This window comes from Pseudophryne corroboree, chromosome 11 (assembly GCF_028390025.1).
Source record: "Pseudophryne corroboree isolate aPseCor3 chromosome 11, aPseCor3.hap2, whole genome shotgun sequence".
Taxonomy (NCBI): domain Eukaryota; kingdom Metazoa; phylum Chordata; class Amphibia; order Anura; family Myobatrachidae; genus Pseudophryne; species Pseudophryne corroboree.
Genome location: NC_086454.1, coordinates 69912540 through 69926753, shown reverse-complemented (window position 1 = coordinate 69926753; position 14214 = coordinate 69912540). Strand labels below are relative to the sequence as shown.

At 30.6% G+C, this 14214-nt stretch overlaps 13 non-coding genes across 13 annotated transcripts; all 13 read right to left on the bottom strand.

The window, feature by feature from the left end:
• Window positions 1–448: 448 nt before the first annotated feature.
• Window positions 449–522, bottom strand: TRNAI-AAU (transfer RNA isoleucine (anticodon AAU)). The gene has a single exon. It is a non-coding gene; the product is annotated as a tRNA-Ile (tRNA).
• Window positions 523–1351: 829 nt separating this feature from the next.
• Window positions 1352–1425, bottom strand: TRNAT-CGU (transfer RNA threonine (anticodon CGU)). The gene has a single exon. It is a non-coding gene; the product is annotated as a tRNA-Thr (tRNA).
• An 842-nt stretch (window positions 1426–2267) lies between these two features.
• TRNAT-AGU (transfer RNA threonine (anticodon AGU)) lies at window positions 2268–2341 on the bottom strand. Its single transcript has one exon. It is a non-coding gene; the product is annotated as a tRNA-Thr (tRNA).
• Window positions 2342–3169: 828 nt separating this feature from the next.
• On the bottom strand, window positions 3170–3243 carry TRNAT-CGU (transfer RNA threonine (anticodon CGU)). The gene has a single exon. It is a non-coding gene; the product is annotated as a tRNA-Thr (tRNA).
• An 842-nt stretch (window positions 3244–4085) lies between these two features.
• On the bottom strand, window positions 4086–4159 carry TRNAT-AGU (transfer RNA threonine (anticodon AGU)). The gene has a single exon. It is a non-coding gene; the product is annotated as a tRNA-Thr (tRNA).
• Window positions 4160–5903: 1744 nt separating this feature from the next.
• On the bottom strand, window positions 5904–5977 carry TRNAT-AGU (transfer RNA threonine (anticodon AGU)). Its single transcript has one exon. It is a non-coding gene; the product is annotated as a tRNA-Thr (tRNA).
• A 2078-nt stretch (window positions 5978–8055) lies between these two features.
• On the bottom strand, window positions 8056–8129 carry TRNAT-AGU (transfer RNA threonine (anticodon AGU)). The gene has a single exon. It is a non-coding gene; the product is annotated as a tRNA-Thr (tRNA).
• An 828-nt stretch (window positions 8130–8957) lies between these two features.
• On the bottom strand, window positions 8958–9031 carry TRNAT-CGU (transfer RNA threonine (anticodon CGU)). The gene has a single exon. It is a non-coding gene; the product is annotated as a tRNA-Thr (tRNA).
• An 842-nt stretch (window positions 9032–9873) lies between these two features.
• TRNAI-AAU (transfer RNA isoleucine (anticodon AAU)) lies at window positions 9874–9947 on the bottom strand. The gene has a single exon. It is a non-coding gene; the product is annotated as a tRNA-Ile (tRNA).
• Window positions 9948–10776: 829 nt separating this feature from the next.
• TRNAT-CGU (transfer RNA threonine (anticodon CGU)) lies at window positions 10777–10850 on the bottom strand. The gene has a single exon. It is a non-coding gene; the product is annotated as a tRNA-Thr (tRNA).
• An 842-nt stretch (window positions 10851–11692) lies between these two features.
• TRNAT-AGU (transfer RNA threonine (anticodon AGU)) lies at window positions 11693–11766 on the bottom strand. The gene has a single exon. It is a non-coding gene; the product is annotated as a tRNA-Thr (tRNA).
• Window positions 11767–12594: 828 nt separating this feature from the next.
• On the bottom strand, window positions 12595–12668 carry TRNAT-CGU (transfer RNA threonine (anticodon CGU)). Its single transcript has one exon. It is a non-coding gene; the product is annotated as a tRNA-Thr (tRNA).
• Window positions 12669–13510: 842 nt separating this feature from the next.
• Window positions 13511–13584, bottom strand: TRNAT-AGU (transfer RNA threonine (anticodon AGU)). Its single transcript has one exon. It is a non-coding gene; the product is annotated as a tRNA-Thr (tRNA).
• Window positions 13585–14214: the final 630 nt, after the last annotated feature.

Here is a 14214-nt window from a genome sequence, read left to right as displayed (position 1 = left end):
AGAAGTATTTTCCTAACACAATTGTAAGGATGTTATGGAAATAAATATGGGTTAAATGTCAATGATTCTCTAGCTATGATGACTAAACTGACTCTCAAATTACTGTACCTTGGGAAACTTACTTTTTTACAGACATTTTAACACTTCCTGTGTTATTCTCTTTTGACTGTACTCCAAATTAATTTTGCAGTTACCCAATATGATGAAGGCTATTTTGTAAAAATTCATATATTTACCTTAACATAGGCATATTTCTACAAATTAACTTATATTGAAATAGGGTGAAGTTTTGTTGTTTGTCATCTTCTGACATGGATGGCATCTTTAAACTTTTTTACATTGGTGACCAAATGTGCCAAAGTGAAAGCAGATAAAGGTTTTACACATCTTATTTTGTTATGCATCAACAAAAAACTACATACTGGTGTGATAAAAAGGTATCAAGCAAAGGTACTGCTGTGATTTGAACTCAGGATCTCCTGTTTATTAGACAGGCGCTTTAACCAACTAAGCCACAGTGCCACTTGCACTGCCTTATGTATAATGACAAATTATATGTCTAAAGTATAATATTTTTTATTATTTTTATATATTTTTTTTGAAACAAGTATTTTATTAATTCTTTAAACAGTTGGAAACTTACAGTAAGTTATGTAATGCTTTTCTCTCCTTTATTTTGTATATACAGGCCCTACATTCATACAATGTCTTGTCCAAGTCACTTGTTAATATGCTTTATTGTAATAGATATTATGGCGTTGTTATTAATGTAGTCATCCCTGGGAAATTAAAGTCAGTCTTTTGTTGGTACTCATACAGTTAAAAAGTTGTCGTGAAATGAAAAAATGAGATCTCAATGATAGAATTAATGTTAACATTTTATCTGGAAGCTTGCTCAATAAATGGAAAGATTGATTTCTGGAATTTCTTTCCTAACACAATATTGTTTATGTTAAGTAATACATAATCCATTATTTTCTATTGCTCTCCAAACTCTGATGACTAAATTGTCTATCCATTTATCTTGAGAAACTCACATTGTTACTGACTTTTGTTTAAACATTTCCTCTGACTGGTCACCATATTGTTTCTGGAGATTGCTCAGACATGAATATTGCCAATTTCTGGAATTCTTTTCTATTTACCTTGGCATCAATTTACTTCTACAAAAAAAATGATATTAAAAAAGGGGAATATTGCATTTTTTTGTGTTTCTGATTTGGACTGTATCTAGAAATGTGGTACATTTTACTGAACATGTGAGAAAGGGTAAAGGCTGCTGAAGCATTCACGTGTCTTTTTGTGATGAATTAACAACAAACTATGTTCTGAGATGATGAAAATAAATGAAAGGCACTGCTGAGATTTGAACTCAGGATCTCCTGTTTACGAGACAGGCGCTTTAACCAACTAAGCCATAGAACCACATGATGCTCAAAAGCTTCACAAAGAAAAATGATATATCTAAGATATGCTATTTGGTAACAATTTTTGACATTCTTATAACTATTGCTTCATCAATTTTTCAAACCGGTGGAAATTTAGAGTATAAATAGAAAGTTGTGTTCTCTCTTTTTATTCATGATTTACAGGACCTACATTCTTAAAATATCTTGTCAAAGTAATTTTCTAATATATTTTTTTAGCACTTTTATTGATTTTTCTGTAAGTAATGCTACATGGGAATAAATGTCAATTAATTTTTGATATTCAGAAAACAAAAACATGTAGTAAAATTAAGAACTCTGTTTTAAAAAGTCAGAATTATGGTGAACATTCTTTATTTATGCTTTTTCAAGAGAATTTTAGCTTTTCATCAAGAAGTATTTTCCTAACACAATTTTAAGGATGTTATGGAAATAAATATGGGTTAAATGTCAACGATTCTCTAGCTATGATGACTAAACTGACTCTCAAATTACTGTACCTTGGGAAACTTACTTTTTTACAGACATTTTAACACTTCCTGTGTTATTCTCTTTTGACTGTACTCCAAATTAATTTTGCAGTTACCCAATATGATGAAGGCTATTTTGTAAAAATTCATATATTTACCTTAACATAGGCATATTTCTACAAATTAACTTATATTGAAATAGGGTGAAGTTTTGTTGTTTGTCATCTTCTGACATGGATGGCATCTTTAAACTTTTTTACATTGGTGACCAAATGTGCCAAAGTGAAAGCAGATAAAGGTTTTACACATCTTATTTTGTTATGCATCAACAAAAAACTACATACTGGTGTGATAAAAAGGTATCAAGCAAAGGTACTGCTGTGATTTGAACTCAGGATCTCCTGTTTACTAGACAGGCGCTTTAACCAACTAAGCCACAGTGCCACTTGCACTGCCTTATGTATAATGACAAATTATATGTCTAAAGTATAATATTTTTTATTATTTTTATATATTTTTTTGAAACAAGTATTTTATTAATTCTTTAAACAGTTGGAAACTTACAGTAAGTTATGTAATGCTTTTCTCTCCTTTATTTTGTATATACAGGCCCTACATTCATACAATGTCTTGTCCAAGTCACTTGTTAATATGCTTTATTGTAATAGATATTATGGCGTTGTTATTAATGTAGTCATCCCTGGGAAATTAAAGTCAGTCTTTTGTTGGTACTCATACAGTTAAAAAGTAGTCGTGAAATGAAAAAATGAGATCTCAATGATAGAATTAATGTTAACATTTTATCTGGAAGCTTGCTCAATAAATGGAAAGATTGATTTCTGGAATTTCTTTCCTAACACAATATTGTTTATGTTAAGTAATACATAATCCATTATTTTCTATTGCTCTCCAAACTCTGATGACTAAATTGTCTATCCATTTATCTTGAGAAACTCACATTGTTACTGACTTTTGTTTAAACATTTCCTCTGACTGGTCACCATATTGTTTCTGGAGATTGCTCAGACATGAATATTGCCAATTTCTGGAATTCTTTTCTAGTTACCTTGGCATCAATTTACTTCTACAAAAAAACTGATATTAAAAAAGGGGAATATTGCATTTTTTTGTGTTTCTGATTTGGACTGTATCTAGAAATGTGGTACATTTTACTGAACATGTGAGAAAGGGTAAAGGCTGCTGAAGCATTCACGTGTCTTTTTGTGATGAATTAACAACAAACTATGTTCTGAGATGATGAAAATAAATGAAAGGCACTGCTGAGATTTGAACTCAGGATCTCCTGTTTACGAGACAGGCGCTTTAACCAACTAAGCCATAGAACCACATGATGCTCAAAAGCTTCACAAAGAAAAATGATATATCTAAGATATGCTATTTGGTAACAATTTTTGACATTCTTATTACTATTGCTTCATCAATTTTTCAAACCGGTGGAAATTTAGAGTATAAATAGAAAGTTGTGTTCTCTCTTTTTATTCATGATTTACAGGACCTACATTCTTAAAATATCTTGTCAAAGTAATTTTCTAATATATTTTTTTAGCACTTTTATTGATTTCTCTGTAAGTAATGCTACATGGGAATAAATGTCAATTAATTTTTGATATTCAGAAAACAAAAACATGTAGTAAAATTAAGAACTCTGTTTTAAAAAGTCAGAATTATGGTGAACATTCTTTATTTATGCTTTTTCAAGAGAATTTTAGCTTTTCATCAAGAAGTATTTTCCTAACACAATTTTAAGGATGTTATGGAAATAAATATGGGTTAAATGTCAACGATTCTCTAGCTATGATGACTAAACTGACTCTCAAATTACTGTACCTTGGGAAACTTACTTTTTTACAGACATTTTAACACTTCCTGTGTTATTCTCTTTTGACTGTACTCCAAATTAATTTTGCAGTTACCCAATATGATGAAGGCTATTTTGTAAAAATTCATATATTTACCTTAACATAGGCATATTTCTACAAATTAACTTATATTGAAATAGGGTGAAGTTTTGTTGTTTGTCATCTTCTGACATGGATGGCATCTTTAAACTTTTTTACATTGGTGACCAAATGTGCCAAAGTGAAAGCAGATAAAGGTTTTACACATCTTATTTTGTTATGCATCAACAAAAAACTACATACTGGTGTGATAAAAAGGTATCAAGCAAAGGTACTGCTGTGATTTGAACTCAGGATCTCCTGTTTACTAGACAGGCGCTTTAACCAACTAAGCCACAGTGCCACTTGCACTGCCTTATGTATAATGACAAATTATATGTCTAAAGTATAATATTTTTTATTATTTTTATATATTTTTTTGAAACAAGTATTTTATTAATTCTTTAAACAGTTGGAAACTTACAGTAAGTTATGTAATGCTTTTCTCTCCTTTATTTTGTATATACAGGCCCTACATTCATACAATGTCTTGTCCAAGTCACTTGTTAATATGCTTTATTGTAATAGATATTATGGCGTTGTTATTAATGTAGTCATCCCTGGGAAATTAAAGTCAGTCTTTTGTTGGTACTCATACAGTTAAAAAGTAGTCGTGAAATGAAAAAATGAGATCTCAATGATAGAATTAATGTTAACATTTTATCTGGAAGCTTGCTCAATAAATGGAAAGATTGATTTCTGGAATTTCTTTCCTAACACAATATTGTTTATGTTAAGTAATACATAATCCATTATTTTCTATTGCTCTCCAAACTCTGATGACTAAATTGTCTATCCATTTATCTTGAGAAACTCACATTGTTACTGACTTTTGTTTAAACATTTCCTCTGACTGGTCACCATATTGTTTCTGGAGATTGCTCAGACATGAATATTGCCAATTTCTGGAATTCTTTTCTAGTTACCTTGGCATCAATTTACTTCTACAAAAAAACTGATATTAAAAAAGGGGAATATTGCATTTTTTTGTGTTTCTGATTTGGACTGTATCTAGAAATGTGGTACATTTTACTGAACATGTGAGAAAGGGTAAAGGCTGCTGAAGCATTCACGTGTCTTTTTGTGATGAATTAACAACAAACTATGTTCTGAGATGATGAAAATAAATGAAATGCACTGCTGAGATTTGAACTCAGGATCTCCTGTTTACGAGACTGGCGCTTTAACCAACGAAGCCACAGCACCACATGATGCTCAAAAGCTTCACAAAGAAAAATGATATATCTAAGATATGCTATTTGGTAACAATTTTTGACATTCTTATAACTATTGCTTCATCAATTTTTCAAACCGGTGGAAATTTAGAGTATAAATAGAAAGTTGTGTTCTCTCTTTTCATTCATGATTTACAGGACCTACATTCTTAAAATATCTTGTCAAAGTAATTTTCTAATATATTTTTTTAGCACTTTTATTGATTTCTCTGTAAGTAATGCTACATGGGAAAAAATGTCAATTAATTTTTGATATTCAGAAAACAAAAACATGTAGTAAAATTAAGAACTCTGTTTTAAAAAGTCAGAATTATGGTGAACATTCTTTATTTATGCTTTTTCAAGAGAATTTTAGCTTTTCATCAAGAAGTATTTTCCTAACACAATTTTAAGGATGTTATGGAAATAAATATGGGTTAAATGTCAACGATTCTCTAGCTATGATGACTAAACTGACTTTCAAATTACTGTACCTTGGGAAACTTACTTTTTTACAGACATTTTAACACTTCCTGTGTTATTCTCTTTTGACTGTACTCCAAATTAATTTTGCAGTTACCCAATATGATGAAGGCTATTTTGTAAAAATTCATATATTTACCTTAACATAGGCATATTTCTACAAATTAACTTATATTGAAATAGGGTGAAGTTTTGTTGTTTGTCATCTTCTGACATGGATGGCATCTTTAAACTTTTTTACATTGGTGACCAAATGTGCCAAAGTGAAAGCAGATAAAGGTTTTACACATCTTATTTTGTTATGCATCAACAAAAAACTACATACTGGTGTGATAAAAAGGTATCAAGCATAAGCACTGCTGTGATTTGAACTCAGGATCTCCTGTTTACTAGACAGGCGCTTTAACCAACTAAGCCACAGTGCCACTTGCACTGCCTTATGTATAATGACAAATTATATGTCTAAAGTATAATATTTTTTATTATTTTTATATATTTTTTTGAAACAAGTATTTTATTAATTCTTTAAACAGTTGGAAACTTACAGTAAGTTATGTAATGCTTTTCTCTCCTTTATTTTGTATATACAGGCCCTACATTCATACAATGTCTTGTCCAAGTCACTTGTTAATATGCTTTATTGTAATAGATATTATGGCGTTGTTATTAATGTAGTCATCCCTGGGAAATTAAAGTCAGTCTTTTGTTGGTACTCATACAGTTAAAAAGTAGTCGTGAAATGAAAAAATGAGATCTAAATGATAGAATTAATGTTAACATTTTATCTGGAAGCTTGCTCAATAAATGGAAAGATTCATTTCTGGAATTTCTTTCCTAACACAATATTGTTTATGTTAAGTAATACATAATCCATTATTTTCTATTGCTCTCCAAACTCTGATGACTAAATTGTCTATCCATTTATCTTGAGAAACTCACATTGTTACTGACTTTTGTTTAAACATTTCCTCTGACTGGTCACCATATTGTTTCTGGAGATTGCTCAGACATGAATATTGCCAATTTCTGGAATTCTTTTCTAGTTACCTTGGCATCAAAATTTACTTCTACAAAAAAACTGATATTAAAAAAGGGGAATATTGCATTTTTTTGTGTTTCTGATTTGGACTGTATCTAGAAATGTGGTACATTTTACTGAACATGTGAGAAAGGGTAAAGGCTGCTGAAGCATTCACGTGTCTTTTTGTGATGAATTAACAACAAACTATGTTCTGAGATGATGAAAATAAATGAAAGGCACTGCTGAGATTTGAACTCAGGATCTCTCTGTAAGTAATGCTACATGGGAATAAATGTCAATTAATTTTTGATATTCAGAAAACAAAAACATGTAGTAAAACGCTATATGGCAAACCTATAGACTGGAACGTATTACAGCGGTTCTCCGGGACACCCCAGATAATTTTACCAATACGTGGTCACCCTGGACATCACACTTTGGTGCTGAACCTCCACTAACTACCATATAAGATAAAGGGAACCATTACAATACCCTATCCAACTGAGGATAATCTGATATACTGCCCAGGCGACTGGGACCGCCCGACCATTCCTCCCTTACCTCCCTTTCCAATCCTCCCTCCCCTCTTTTTTCTTCCCCCCCCCTTTTCCTCTTTTCTCTTCTACTTCTAATCTTACGCTTACTCTTTGTTACTCTTTTATAGGCTATAATGCTTCATTAAGAGTTATTCCCTCGCCCTTAGTTACAGTACACACCACATGTATTACACTATCTATAGGCAACTCTTTATACACTGGCATGCATGCCGGATTGAATTCTCACTCTCTCATTGTTGTACATAGATAGATATACTGTCACTGTTATTTAACAGCTAATTGCGATATGTACCGATGTGTGATACCTGTAATGTATTTCTTACGAATATCTTGTTAAAAGTACAAAACTCAATAAAACTTTTTCTCAAAAAAAAAAAAAAAACATGTAGTAAAATTAAGAACTCTGTTTTAAAAAGTCAGAATTATGGTGAACATTCTTTATTTATGCTTTTTCAAGAGAATTTTAGCTTATCATCAAGAAGTATTTTCCTAACACAATTTTAAGGATGTTATGGAAATAAATATGGGTTAAATGTCAATGATTCTCTAGCTATGATGACTAAACTGACTCTCAAATTACTGTACCTTGGGAAACTTACTTTTTTACAGACATTTTAACACTTCCTGTGTTATTCTCTTTTGACTGTACTCCAAATTAATTTTGCAGTTACCCAATATGATGAAGGCTATTTTGTAAAAATTCATATATTTACCTTAACATAGGCATATTTCTACAAATTAACTTATATTGAAATAGGGTGAAGTTTTGTTGTTTGTCATCTTCTGACATGGATGGCATCTTTAAACTTTTTTACATTGGTGACCAAATGTGCCAAAGTGAAAGCAGATAAAGGTTTTACACATCTTATTTTGTTATGCATCAACAAAAAACTACATACTGGTGGGATAAAAAGGTATCAAGCAAAGGTGCTGCTGTGATTTGAACTCAGGATCTCCTGTTTACTAGACAGGCGCTTTAACCAACTAAGCCACAGTGCCACTTGCACTGCCTTATGTATAATGACAAATTATATGTCTAAAGTATAATATTTTTTATTATTTTTATATATTTTTTTGAAACAAGTATTTTATTAATTCTTTAAACAGTTGGAAACTTACAGTAAGTTATGTAATGCTTTTCTCTCCTTTATTTTGTATATACAGGCCCTACATTCATACAATGTCTTGTCCAAGTCACTTGTTAATATGCTTTATTGTAATAGATATTATGGCGTTGTTATTAATGTAGTCATCCCTGGGAAATTAAAGTCAGTCTTGTGTTGGTACTCATACAGTTAAAAAGTAGTCGTGAAATGAAAAAATTAGATCTCAATGATAGAATTAATGTTAACATTTTATCTGGAAGCTTGCTCAATAAATGGAAAGATTGATTTCTGGAATTTCTTTCCTAACACAATATTGTTTATGTTAAGTAATACATAATCCATTATTTTCTATTGCTCTCCAAACTCTGATGACTAAATTGTCTATCCATTTATCTTGAGAAACTCACATTGTTACTGACTTTTGTTTAAACATTTCCTCTGACTGGTCACCATATTGTTTCTGGAGATTGCTCAGACATGAATATTGCCAATTTCTGGAATTCTTTTCTAGTTACCTTGGCATCAATTTACTTCTACAAAAAAACTGATATTAAAAAAGGGGAATATTGCATTTTTTTGTGTTTCTGATTTGGACTGTATCTAGAAATGTGGTACATTTTACTGAACATGTGAGAAAGGGTAAAGGCTGCTGAAGCATTCACGTGTCTTTTTGTGATGAATTAACAACAAACTATGTTCTGAGATGATGAAAATAAATGAAAGGCACTGCCGAGATTTGAACTCAGGATCTCCTGTTTACGAGACAGGCGCTTTAACCAACTAAGCCACAGAACCACATGATGCTCAAAAGCTTCACAAAGAAAAATGATATATCGAAGATATGCTATTTGGTAACAATTTTTGACATTCTTATAACTATTGCTTCATCAATTTTTCAAACCGGTGGAAATTTAGAGTATAAATAGAAAGTTGTGTTCTCTCTTTTTATTCATGATTTACAGGACCTACATTCTTAAAATATCTTGTCAAAGTAATTTTCTAATATATTTTTTTAGCACTTTTATTGATTTCTCTGTAAGTAATGCTACATGGGAATAAATGTCAATTAATTTTTGATATTCAGAAAACAAAAACATGTAGTAAAATTAAGAACTCTGTTTTAAAAAGTCAGAATTATGGTGAACATTCTTTATTTATTCTTTTTCAAGAGAATTTTAGCTTTTCATCATGAAGTATTTTCCTAACACAATTGTAAGGATGTTATGGAAATAAATATGGGTTAAATGTCAATGATTCTCTAGCTATGATGACTAAACTGACTCTCAAATTACTGTACCTTGGGAAACTTACTTTTTTACAGACATTTTAACACTTCCTGTGTTATTCTCTTTTGACTGTACTCCAAATTAATTTTGCAGTTACCCAATATGATGAAGGCTATTTTGTAAAAATTCATATATTTACCTTAACATAGGCATATTTCTACAAATTAACTTATATTGAAATAGGGTGAAGTTTTGTTGTTTGTCATCTTCTGACATGGATGGCATCTTTAAACTTTTTTACATTGGTGACCAAATGTGCCAAAGTGAAAGCAGATAAAGGTTTTACACATCTTATTTTGTTATGCATCAACAAAAAACTACATACTGGTGTGATAAAAAGGTATCAAGCAAAGGTACTGCTGTGATTTGAACTCAGGATCTCCTGTTTATTAGACAGGCGCTTTAACCAACTAAGCCACAGTGCCACTTGCACTGCCTTATGTATAATGACAAATTATATGTCTAAAGTATAATATTTTTTATTATTTTTATATATTTTTTTTGAAACAAGTATTTTATTAATTCTTTAAACAGTTGGAAACTTACAGTAAGTTATGTAATGCTTTTCTCTCCTTTATTTTGTATATACAGGCCCTACATTCATACAATGTCTTGTCCAAGTCACTTGTTAATATGCTTTATTGTAATAGATATTATGGCGTTGTTATTAATGTAGTCATCCCTGGGAAATTAAAGTCAGTCTTTTGTTGGTACTCATACAGTTAAAAAGTTGTCGTGAAATGAAAAAATGAGATCTCAATGATAGAATTAATGTTAACATTTTATCTGGAAGCTTGCTCAATAAATGGAAAGATTGATTTCTGGAATTTCTTTCCTAACACAATATTGTTTATGTTAAGTAATACATAATCCATTATTTTCTATTGCTCTCCAAACTCTGATGACTAAATTGTCTATCCATTTATCTTGAGAAACTCACATTGTTACTGACTTTTGTTTAAACATTTCCTCTGACTGGTCACCATATTGTTTCTGGAGATTGCTCAGACATGAATATTGCCAATTTCTGGAATTCTTTTCTATTTACCTTGGCATCAATTTACTTCTACAAAAAAAATGATATTAAAAAAGGGGAATATTGCATTTTTTTGTGTTTCTGATTTGGACTGTATCTAGAAATGTGGTACATTTTACTGAACATGTGAGAAAGGGTAAAGGCTGCTGAAGCATTCACGTGTCTTTTTGTGATGAATTAACAACAAACTATGTTCTGAGATGATGAAAATAAATGAAAGGCACTGCTGAGATTTGAACTCAGGATCTCCTGTTTACGAGACAGGCGCTTTAACCAACTAAGCCATAGAACCACATGATGCTCAAAAGCTTCACAAAGAAAAATGATATATCTAAGATATGCTATTTGGTAACAATTTTTGACATTCTTATAACTATTGCTTCATCAATTTTTCAAACCGGTGGAAATTTAGAGTATAAATAGAAAGTTGTGTTCTCTCTTTTTATTCATGATTTACAGGACCTACATTCTTAAAATATCTTGTCAAAGTAATTTTCTAATATATTTTTTTAGCACTTTTATTGATTTTTCTGTAAGTAATGCTACATGGGAATAAATGTCAATTAATTTTTGATATTCAGAAAACAAAAACATGTAGTAAAATTAAGAACTCTGTTTTAAAAAGTCAGAATTATGGTGAACATTCTTTATTTATGCTTTTTCAAGAGAATTTTAGCTTTTCATCAAGAAGTATTTTCCTAACACAATTTTAAGGATGTTATGGAAATAAATATGGGTTAAATGTCAACGATTCTCTAGCTATGATGACTAAACTGACTCTCAAATTACTGTACCTTGGGAAACTTACTTTTTTACAGACATTTTAACACTTCCTGTGTTATTCTCTTTTGACTGTACTCCAAATTAATTTTGCAGTTACCCAATATGATGAAGGCTATTTTGTAAAAATTCATATATTTACCTTAACATAGGCATATTTCTACAAATTAACTTATATTGAAATAGGGTGAAGTTTTGTTGTTTGTCATCTTCTGACATGGATGGCATCTTTAAACTTTTTTACATTGGTGACCAAATGTGCCAAAGTGAAAGCAGATAAAGGTTTTACACATCTTATTTTGTTATGCATCAACAAAAAACTACATACTGGTGTGATAAAAAGGTATCAAGCAAAGGTACTGCTGTGATTTGAACTCAGGATCTCCTGTTTACTAGACAGGCGCTTTAACCAACTAAGCCACAGTGCCACTTGCACTGCCTTATGTATAATGACAAATTATATGTCTAAAGTATAATATTTTTTATTATTTTTATATATTTTTTTGAAACAAGTATTTTATTAATTCTTTAAACAGTTGGAAACTTACAGTAAGTTATGTAATGCTTTTCTCTCCTTTATTTTGTATATACAGGCCCTACATTCATACAATGTCTTGTCCAAGTCACTTGTTAATATGCTTTATTGTAATAGATATTATGGCGTTGTTATTAATGTAGTCATCCCTGGGAAATTAAAGTCAGTCTTTTGTTGGTACTCATACAGTTAAAAAGTAGTCGTGAAATGAAAAAATGAGATCTCAATGATAGAATTAATGTTAACATTTTATCTGGAAGCTTGCTCAATAAATGGAAAGATTGATTTCTGGAATTTCTTTCCTAACACAATATTGTTTATGTTAAGTAATACATAATCCATTATTTTCTATTGCTCTCCAAACTCTGATGACTAAATTGTCTATCCATTTATCTTGAGAAACTCACATTGTTACTGACTTTTGTTTAAACATTTCCTCTGACTGGTCACCATATTGTTTCTGGAGATTGCTCAGACATGAATATTGCCAATTTCTGGAATTCTTTTCTAGTTACCTTGGCATCAATTTACTTCTACAAAAAAACTGATATTAAAAAAGGGGAATATTGCATTTTTTTGTGTTTCTGATTTGGACTGTATCTAGAAATGTGGTACATTTTACTGAACATGTGAGAAAGGGTAAAGGCTGCTGAAGCATTCACGTGTCTTTTTGTGATGAATTAACAACAAACTATGTTCTGAGATGATGAAAATAAATGAAAGGCACTGCTGAGATTTGAACTCAGGATCTCCTGTTTACGAGACAGGCGCTTTAACCAACTAAGCCATAGAACCACATGATGCTCAAAAGCTTCACAAAGAAAAATGATATATCTAAGATATGCTATTTGGTAACAATTTTTGACATTCTTATTACTATTGCTTCATCAATTTTTCAAACCGGTGGAAATTTAGAGTATAAATAGAAAGTTGTGTTCTCTCTTTTTATTCATGATTTACAGGACCTACATTCTTAAAATATCTTGTCAAAGTAATTTTCTAATATATTTTTTTAGCACTTTTATTGATTTCTCTGTAAGTAATGCTACATGGGAATAAATGTCAATTAATTTTTGATATTCAGAAAACAAAAACATGTAGTAAAATTAAGAACTCTGTTTTAAAAAGTCAGAATTATGGTGAACATTCTTTATTTATGCTTTTTCAAGAGAATTTTAGCTTTTCATCAAGAAGTATTTTCCTAACACAATTTTAAGGATGTTATGGAAATAAATATGGGTTAAATGTCAACGATTCTCTAGCTATGATGACTAAACTGACTCTCAAATTACTGTACCTTGGGAAACTTACTTTTTTACAGACATTTTAACACTTCCTGTGTTATTCTCTTTTGACTGTACTCCAAATTAATTTTGCAGTTACCCAATATGATGAAGGCTATTTTGTAAAAATTCATATATTTACCTTAACATAGGCATATTTCTACAAATTAACTTATATTGAAATAGGGTGAAGTTTTGTTGTTTGTCATCTTCTGACATGGATGGCATCTTTAAACTTTTTTACATTGGTGACCAAATGTGCCAAAGTGAAAGCAGATAAAGGTTTTACACATCTTATTTTGTTATGCATCAACAAAAAACTACATACTGGTGTGATAAAAAGGTATCAAGCAAAGGTACTGCTGTGATTTGAACTCAGGATCTCCTGTTTACTAGACAGGCGCTTTAACCAACTAAGCCACAGTGCCACTTGCACTGCCTTATGTATAATGACAAATTATATGTCTAAAGTATAATATTTTTTATTATTTTTATATATTTTTTTGAAACAAGTATTTTATTAATTCTTTAAACAGTTGGAAACTTACAGTAAGTTATGTAATGCTTTTCTCTCCTTTATTTTGTATATACAGGCCCTACATTCATACAATGTCTTGTCCAAGTCACTTGTTAATATGCTTTATTGTAATAGATATTATGGCGTTGTTATTAATGTAGTCATCCCTGGGAAATTAAAGTCAGTCTTTTGTTGGTACTCATACAGTTAAAAAGTAGTCGTGAAATGAAAAAATGAGATCTCAATGATAGAATTAATGTTAACATTTTATCTGGAAGCTTGCTCAATAAATGGAAAGATTGATTTCTGGAATTTCTTTCCTAACACAATATTGTTTATGTTAAGTAATACATAATCCATTATTTTCTATTGCTCTCCAAACTCTGATGACTAAATTGTCTATCCATTTATCTTGAGAAACTCACATTGTTAGTGACTTTTGTTTAAACATTTCCTCTGACTGGTCACCATATTGTTTCTGGAGATTGCTCAGACATGAATATTGCCAATTTCTGGAATTCTTTTCTAGTTACCTTGGCAT